This window comes from Amblyomma maculatum, chromosome 1 (genome assembly GCF_055883805.1).
Source record: "Amblyomma maculatum isolate TAMU_Amacu chromosome 1, ASM5588380v1, whole genome shotgun sequence".
Taxonomy (NCBI): Eukaryota; Metazoa; Arthropoda; class Arachnida; order Ixodida; family Ixodidae; genus Amblyomma; species Amblyomma maculatum.
In genome coordinates, this window is record NC_139344.1 from 130,338,707 (window position 1) to 130,348,321 (window position 9,615).

A 9,615-nucleotide genomic window follows, 5' to 3' on the forward strand; every position below is an offset into this window, starting at 1 on the left:
CGGTGCCGTTTATATGCGTCACAGAGGACGTCCAGGTTTATCAGCACCAGGTCGGCGAATGCGTGCTGGCCGTGGCGCGACCCTTAGAACCGTTTCCCAAATACACCAGACGACTGCGTCTTTCCATTTCGTTATTTCAGTAAGAGAGGCGACATGCATCGATGCTAGAAAGACTGACTTCCTAGAAAAGTGCGTTGGCCGTGGCGTCTTCTTTCTCCGCTTCCAATGGAAGCCCAGTTAGTCACTCACACAATGAACGCTAGAGAAACTGCAGACAAGCAAATACTAATTAGCAGAGACGATCTTGCGAAAACTTATGCAGCGCCTTGTAACCGGCACGCACCAACTTGTGGCCTGCGGCAATGAAAAAAATAACGACTTTTACTACTTATTTCTGCAAAATCGCGAAACAGCATGCAGTTGGTTGCCGTCGTTCGCGGCGACGGCAACCAGCAGCAGATGCATAATGCAGATGCATTATGTCTGTTATTCTCCTTTACTTCAGGCCGAAACTGCTTGCGGAGGTGAGCGGCAAACTACCGCTCGTCTCCGCATGCTGCTTCGCGTGCTTTTGCGCCCGACAGCCAAGCAACAAGCATATACGCGCACGCGTCAAGGTGTAGAACGACACACGTAACACAAGCCGCTTGAGGGCTACTCACTGATTGTAAAGTATACGAGTTCCGCGTCTCATCAAAAAGTTCTGTACCGCGAAGAGACGACGTGTGCCTTCAAAGGGCTGCCACGGAGACTGCGACTGAGCGTCTGAGTAAAAAAGGTTTGATATGAGGAACGAAGTAAGGAAATGCAGCAGTCGCTGCCTTGTTCTGTGTAGAACCTGAACCTCGCCACGAGAAAAGAGTATAAAGGGGAAATCTGGACGGTAGATTCAAGCTCACGTTTTTGCACAGAAAATACCAAAGAAAAGTAAATATCAAAGTTTCTTTAAGGCCGCGAGCAAAAAAGAAAGGAATTGAGTAGAAATCAAGCTGGAGCATGCAAAAAGAGCGCGCCGTGAACTGCCAGCCTTTCACGGCGCGCCGATGTTTGAGCACGTGGCCTACACCGGAACCGGCTACGCGTACAAAAAGGACAACTTGGGAGCGTTGTCCAGAGCTCTCAACGATAATACAAGACGCCTGACGACGATTACAAAGGTTTCTTCAACGTGGACACGTTGCTTCAATTACCGCCACGGGTCGCACTAATGCCTCACTCATCCACGAGCAAAACCGCAAGTTACCTTTTAAATTTTACTGTTCTCTTCCGTTGCAGATAATGCAATTATTTGGCCCCACGTAATTGAACAGACGCTTCGTTCCTGTTTCTTTTTACAATATAAACATTGTAGCCGTATGGCTGCGCTAGGGTGTATGTCAATGAGTAATTATTCTCTTATTACAAATCTACTCCACCTCGGGGAATTCCCCTAAATTTTCGACAAATAATAAACATCCCGGCAGCTTTTTTCACTTACCATCTTCGTCGTTCGTTGAGCTCCACTGCGGCCGGCTGCATCGTCAGACCTCTATGACACACTAACAGGCACACGAACACACACACCAAGTCACGCGACGATGCAGTTTGGGCGCAATTAAAAGGCACCGGTGATTCCCCCCACACGGCTTTAAAACGTCACTGCGGGACCGAAGTAAGTTGCTGCTGCAATTCTGAGCCGTACCCGTAGTTCCAACACGCGGCACGCGGAAAGCGTTCATACACCGGAACACGGCGTGGTGCCGGTGCACGGAGCAGGAGCCAAGGAGGGGATACGGACGGAGCAGACGCAGGAGGCGCCCACCGAGGACAGACCGCGAATGCGACCGCAGCAGTCTAGCTGGCGGCGAGCGAAGCCACGCGAAGCACACAAACACGCACGCACGACTCCGGTCTGCCGACTGGGCGCCGAACGGTGCGACGACGCGTAGCGCGCTTGTGCCTCGTCGAAAGGGAGCGAGCGATCCGCGGGTAGACTCTCTCGGGGGACGCCGCTTGGGCGGCGGGGGAAGCCCGTTGTCGTCACGGCACGTCACAAGGCTACGTTCCTGACGTAACCTTTCCAAGGTGACTCCGAAAGCGGCGCGCTCTCCAAGGGGGGAGTCGTTGCGAGCGGAGGGCACTCGCGAGCGCTCGCACCACGCAGTCGGTCGCGGGGCCCGGCACCTCCTAGTGCGCGTGCATGTGCTGCTGCACGGTCGAAGGGACCGCGACTGCGTGCGTGGCGCAGTCAGCTGGTCGGCCTGCCACGACCACGGCAGGTTAGGCCTAAGCAGACGACGCACCGAACTCGTCGCCGTCGTCTGCTCAAGCCGCGCCTTTTCTCGAGGAGCTTCCCGCGTCACATTCCACCACGCCGGAGACTGCGGGAAAGCAGCTAAAGTGAAGTTTTTGTTGCGTGTGTTTCCTGCCCACGCCTGTCCGAATATGCCTGCCCCCCTGTGCGTATGCGTGTAAGCGTGTGCCTGCACTCCTGCACTCCTGCACGCTCTACAAGGGCCGTAAGCTGGATCCGAGAGAAGTAGAGAGGAAGCGCACTCCCCACACTCGGCGCACGTCAAGAAAGGGCAAGAAATTGAGGGATTGAGGTAGCAGCTGGTCGACGCGCTGCTCACGACATCTCGTGGTAGAGACTGTAAACGCTGAGTGGCTTCGGCTAGCCTCCTTCCGACTGCTTCTGTCTCCAGCTATACGAACTGTGGCGGCAACCACAGGCGGGAATATTTCGAATCTAAGGCAATAGTGACAGTAGTGACAGTGATATTTTTACTAAGATTCTTCTTGCTCTTTGTTTTTACTCACTCCATTTACGACGCTTAGCTAGCTGTTGAATACGTAGACTCACTAAATGTGTGCGAAAGTGATTCTTCTTATCATAACAGCCGAGTACTGATTTGTGCGGAACGGAAGCTCATAATATTGTGTATTGATCTTCCACCAAAAGACGAAAAACAAAGCAGAGGAATGAGTGGATGCCTACGCGATGTGATTTATTGGAAGTCCTCAAAAGGCAGCATGATGGAGAATTACTGGCTTAGCTAGTCGGGCGAAGTATGCGCCTTCAATCGGAACAGAAAAGACGGCACAATATCAGGGCGAATACATCGGAATAAAATTACATAAATACAATGCGCTGGCTGCAAAAGACTGTTATTACTTTTGCAAAGTGAGGCATACGTACGCTTCCAATACATAACATCACTGTAGAAAACGATATGGTGCATCTCAGGAAAAAGAGAGAGAGAGAGAGAAAAGGCGACAGCTGGCGAAGCAAATACACAGTTTAGTTTTCTTTTTTTTTTTCAGCTAACATATACGGCGAAATAAATTTAAATCGCCATCTTTTAGGCGGAATAATTAATCAAACGATTTGCCCTTTGTCACACGATGGCACACGATGGTTTCTAATGCCTACAGCGCAGCGAGAGAGTCGTCGACAGGTGCCTATTTGTGTTTTTTTTTTCAGTCGTGCCAACCTTCCCTAACTGCTGTTGTGGCGTTGTTATTGATCTTCATATATCAACGTCAGGGCGAGCGCGTATTTCTGATTTTGTTATTTCGGTATACCCATACACTCTGTTCAAGCCAATGTTCGCAAACAGAACTTTTATCCTCGTGTATATATATATATATATATATATATATATATATATATATATATATATATATATATATATATATATATATATATATATATATATATATATATATATATATATATATATATATATATATATATATATATATATCGTAAGATTGCAGCACAACAATCAATATATCAGAGTATCGTGCTATTTTCGTGCTATTTATTGTGAAAAAATAATCCCATTGGTTTTCTATTGCAGTCTGAACTACTCACTGCGAACGCAATAAAATCGTTAAGAGCAAGATCACGCCTCTGAAGGTTACACCAACTCCATCAATATTTTCGCAGCACTGCCTTGCAATACTCCAGAGCCGGCTCAGAATTAAAAGCCACGTCCAGGAATGATGAATTTTGTTTTTCACCATACCATTCACTGCTTGTCCTTTCTCGTATTACATTTGCTACACTGTTGAGGGTACGTACAGAACACGCACCCGACGGTTAGAGCCTATAGTTGCTCATGCTGCTGCCTTCGGCCTCAGCACAGTGGGCAACATTCATGCTTTGTGATTCGGGGTCATGTTTTGAAAACGGCGCGGCCTATTGCAGCTTTTACTTTCCCTGCAAACAACGCACATTAGCCCGACACATCACCCTCTTTGAAAGGACAATGGTCTGCTGCGCTGCGACAGATTAGTTCTAAGCCCCTTCCCTCCGTGCGTACGAGGCCGGGGCCGTAACGAGGTCGAGGTGAAGAAAGCTCAAGACTCGATAATCTCAAATTTCAAGACTCAAAGAAATCTTGAGAAGTCCCAAGACTTGTGTTCACCTTTACATAACAATAAAATGGCTGTAGTTTTATTCCTTGGCTTGAAGAAAGCATTTGACACTGTTAACCATAAAATCTTAATACAAAAGCTAGAGCACTATGGTTTCAGGAATTCCACTCTTGATTTTTTTGCAAGTTACCTCACCAACAGAAAACTATTTATTCACCTCAAACGGTTAAAATTAGCTAATAAATCTGTTTGTGCTAGAGTTCCCCGGGGTTTAGGTTTAGGCCCTGTGCTGTTTCCCCTTTATGTTAACGACTTCCCCTTCTCTTTGATGAATTCCAGTGCTGCGATGTACGCTGATGACACAGCAACAGTTTTTACATGCAGCACTCTAACTGAAATTTAGTAGAAGATAAATAAGTTATATGACATCACCGATGTTTTATAGCTAATAAATTGACAGTAAATGCTGCGAAAACAAAGTATATGCTCTTTAGATCAAGGCACAAACGTCTCATAGATACTGAAGCACATATTTGCATTGATAATGTTGCAATTGAGCAAGTTGAAAGCTTTAAATACCTCGGTGTAACCTTAGACATCAACATTAATTAGCAAAAACACATTGATAATTTGTGCTCTAAGCTTGCTCCAGCTTGTTACATCCTATTTAAAACACGGGGATTGCTGGACATGTATGTGCTGAAAGTTATCTACTTTTCTCTTTTTCATTGTCATGCTGCTACAAATCATGGACTACACCATACAGGTCCTACATTGATGAAATATTTTTTTAGCAAAAAAGAGCACTGCGTATAATAACATACTCCAACATGTATGAGTACAGTGCCCTCTTGTTCAACAGGTTGCATGTCTTAGTTTCCTTGGTTATATGAAATGAAAACCACGGTGATTGCAAGTAGCATTGTAAGAAATAATTACCCTCTTCCAAGTAACATTTTTGTTTTGCCTAACAGGAATGCTAGGCATGCAAGCAATATTAATTTAATTACCCTGTAACCTGAAACACCTACGGACAGGGGCTAGTACAATGGGGCGAAAGTATGGACTGCTGCACCGTTTGAAATTAAAATGGCTAGGAACTTCGTCCTCTCCATTTAACGTTTCTACTTTTCGAAGATTGATGGGCACGTTTGGTGATATTTTATGTGTGCGCTTGAGTGTTGATCCCCCATGCTAATCACGTATAACCGAACTTGTGTATATCCTGTAGCTTGAATAACAACGTATAAAATGGGCCTCTACTATAGTTTCGGCTATTGGCCCAGCAGAATTTTGCAAATGTTTTGTATTCTTTTGAAAAAAAGCAAATAAATAAATAAAAAAATACAGCTGGAAATGTACTTCGCTTCGCCAGCGGGTAAATTCTCGATTTCAGCGTAGCGTCGCTGTGGTCCAGGGCAAGCCGCTTGTAGCCTTCAGCCGAGAAAAGCTAGCACACACACACACACACACACACACACACACACACACACACACACACACACACACACACACACACACACACACACACACACACACACACACACACACACACACACACACACACACACACACACACACACACACACACACACACACACACACACACACACACACACACACACACACACACACACACACACACACACACACACACACACACACACACACACACACACACACACACACACACACACACACACACACACACACACACACACACACACACACACACACACACACACACACACACACACACACACACACACACACACACACACACGGCGTCTCTCATAGCCTGAGTCGCTTTGGGACGTTAAACTTTACAAACCAAACACACACAAACGCACGCACACATACTCGCTCTCACTCACTCACTCACTCACTCACTCACTCACTCACTCACTCACTCACTCACTCACTCACTCACTCACTCACTCACTCACTCACTCACTCACTCACTCACTCACTCACTCACTCACTCACTCACTCACTCACTCACTCACTCGACGGTGACGAGTTTGACGTTTTCCTCGCATCGAACCTTTAAAAAAGCATTTTCGGTAGGAAACGGGAAGAATTTCATTACAAATATATGTTAATCCTGCGAGCCAGTATACTGTCTGGCAGCATTGGACGTAGTAGAAATTGAGCTTACGTACCGTGCCGTTTCAGGTTTCAGTGATAACGCCAGCGCCTCTTCTTGCTCGCATACTCTCTGTGTACGAGAGGATTCTGTTCTGGTATGTATGTGAAGTTATACGTAAAACAAATAATTTTTTTTTTGCAAAAAAAAAAAAAGAAAACCCAATAAATTGCGCAAACCATCCGCATGAGCTCACCTCGTTTCCCTTTGATCAACTATCGATACGATGATGCCAGCCGCATGTAATCGTGGGTGATAATTAATTATTTATTAATGATAATAAATAATTAACATGAGTAATAATTACTTCCAAGTTTTAGTTGTTCCTCGCGAATAGCGCTCTCAGTATTCGGCTACCGAGCCTCGCACTGATGCGCGCTGAAGCTCTCACGCAAATACGATCATGTTTATATTTTTTTTGCAGCCTTATAAACCAGACACGTTATATTCAGATAGCCTCAAAAACAGGCGTCACCGCCAGCTTCCCCGTACTTTTATTCGCTGAAATTTTTCCGCAATCCCGATCAAGCTGCATGTGCACGTTAACCTTTCCGGTACAGACTACACACAAACTACACAAGTCCGTGTATGTCTCTCGCGCGGCTACACGACTGACGTGGCGGTATTTACAGCGGATATGTGAGACGGATGCCCAACATGCAACTATGTGAAGAGTGCCGCGCATGGGCCTACATCGCTTGGACGCATTTTTCGCTCTGTCCCCTTTCAGTACCGCTGGCAATGAATGGCGCGTCATCTGTTTTTGCAAGCCCGGCGTTCAACAGAAACTGGCTAGCAGCGTCACCCAACTAGGGGGCCAGGCAGTGAGCTAAGAGGGCTTGCGAAAACGCGCCAGTGTTTTCTGCAGGCGTGCGTCCAAATTCTCATCACAAATTTATTTTCACGAGGAAGGCAAGACGAAAGCGGGAGGAAATGCCAAACCGCAATAAGAGGGAAGTGCGGACGAGCGCCAAACGACGTGTTTGTTGGTATTTCTCCGCTACACAGAATCCCACTTTCGCAACTTGAGTAACGAAGATGCTTCACGTGTGGTCGTTCAGAGATTGCGTGTACAGCCTCCCATTCATGTGCGAAGGGTAAAAAGATCTATACGTTTTCGCGAGGCACAGAAAAAAGAAAGGTCACGTGTGCAAAAAAGAAAGTGTGTGCGTGTGTGTGTGTGGGGGGGGGGGGACACTAAGCGGTACACGTGCAACTAATTAGTTCTAGGAAACCTCTAGTGTAGCTGTATGAGGACCTCTTAAGTCACATTTGTGCTCAGCGCACGATAAGCCGAACAAACCTCTCATTTAAACGCTCAGGAAAGCGCTAACTTCTCAAAAAGACCTAGAGCGCGCCGCTTACAGTAAGACAAGCAGAATAATGATATTTTTATCCCTGTTAAGGGGAAAAAAAAAAAGAAAAAACATCCCGATGTAAAACCAATCATGAATGGATCAGAGTCAAACTCCTCGAGTTTATACAATGACAGTACTGCAATAAGGGATTAATTATCCAGAAGAAATAGCAGCGGAGCGCACACAGACAAGCAAACGTGACGGCAGCTGTCGTCACGTGAGAGCGACTCTCTCGCACCATTAAATAAGTTGAAGCAGGCTGCAGCGTATGCTCTCAAAACAGTAAGAAATACCGCGCCTTCACGCAAATGATGAATGCAGAAAAAGCGATATTCGCACCACATAACACGGATGTGAAGCCGACGCCCGAACTGTGAGAGCCTACACCGTGGATTGCATGCCATATATGAGCGACAGAGGGTACTTGATCGCTGTGCTGCAATCACAAGCACGCATATACGTGCCTACCTGGCGGGTTGTGTACACGCCAGCGCCGTGGGCCGCACAGGCACACCCACGAATACATACCGACGCCGAAACGATAGGGACAGACTAGGAGAGCGAAAAAAAAAAAAAAAAAAAAAAACGGGGATGGATCTACTTTTTACGATCACTTGGCTTGCGAGGGTTTGAACCGATACGCGATTATCCTCAGTCAACAGCTACATGTACAGGGGGGGGGGGGGGGGGGGGGGGGGGTCAAAAGTTCCCAGGCCGCAGGTTTTGCTTCTGGTCAGCATACTCTGACACGTGAGATTCCATTAAAGCTATAAATGACCTCAGAGGTTAGAATAATGCTTCTTCTACCCTCCACATGTATTTTGAGATTTGGGGCCATCGTAGATGCCTGACTATACTGCTCAGAAGCAGACCTTGTGGCCTTGTAACTTTTGACCACCCCCTGTACTTTACCTGGCGTTTTGAGTGCACACCCGTGGAAAAAAATCGAAAGATTCGCTCGAGATTTCACGCGGGGCCATCTGCTCAACGTGGTTCGGGGCTCGAAGAGCAGGTTGTCAGTTGCCTTAGTTGACGTCCCACCATGAAGCTTTCAATGAGAAACGAGGAACATAGAGAAGAAAGCACATTCTCTATGTTGAGTAGTGCGGACGCTATTGATGCTTCCGTCAGCTTTATGTCGTGAATAAAAGCGTTTTTTTTTTTTGCAAACGAAGGCTGGCGCAGCTTCCAGGCGCCAACTTCTCCTTACAATACCCGTGTAAATAAAAACACACGAAACAAGATGAGAGGCAGCGGCGACTATACAACGAAACGTTAATGGCGCATGGCGGTGGCAACGGGCATGGCGCTGGAAGGTGGTAGGTGGCAGGTGACAAAGCCGCGAGCACATTATTCTGAGAAAGTTGGGAGGAGCTGCCAACAGACAAGTAGTTCTTTAGAGGTGAGAGGGTGGGATAGCAATCAACCTTCCAGTGCTCTTGGATGCCGTGTCAGGCACACTACACTTTTTGGTCACGCCGGCACGTTCACACGGTTTGGTTAAAGTGAGGCTTTGTATGTTGGGTGGTAGGCGACGACAGGCAGCTGGATAACGTGGTAGCTTAGTACTGTTATATGCTAATAATAATGTGTCACATATTAGCGGCCCAAATTAAGGGATCGGCAAATAAGGAGCAAAGGCTGGAACCACAAGGGCAGCCGCAGACGAGAATACTTAACGCTATCGCTTCATACTCTTAAAGACGGAGCTTAAGTGTTTTCCGCATTTTTTTTATCTCCACAGTCCCA

At 46.7% G+C, this 9,615-nt stretch overlaps 1 protein-coding gene across 4 annotated transcripts in view; it reads right to left on the minus strand.

Annotated features, from left to right (window-relative positions):
• The window catches only part of Pde11 (Phosphodiesterase 11), a 475,368-nt gene that overhangs the window by 202,804 nt on the left and 262,949 nt on the right, over positions 1 to 9,615 (minus strand). Inside the window, exon 1 of one of the 4 annotated variants that reach the window (XM_084588989.1) lies at positions 1,478 to 2,482. The exons of the other annotated variants lie outside the window; for them this stretch is intronic. The gene's annotated coding sequence lies outside the window, so the exon portion shown is untranslated. Of the gene's footprint in view, positions 1 to 1,477; positions 2,483 to 9,615 lie in introns of those variants that run through there. 4 annotated transcript variants of the gene reach the window in all.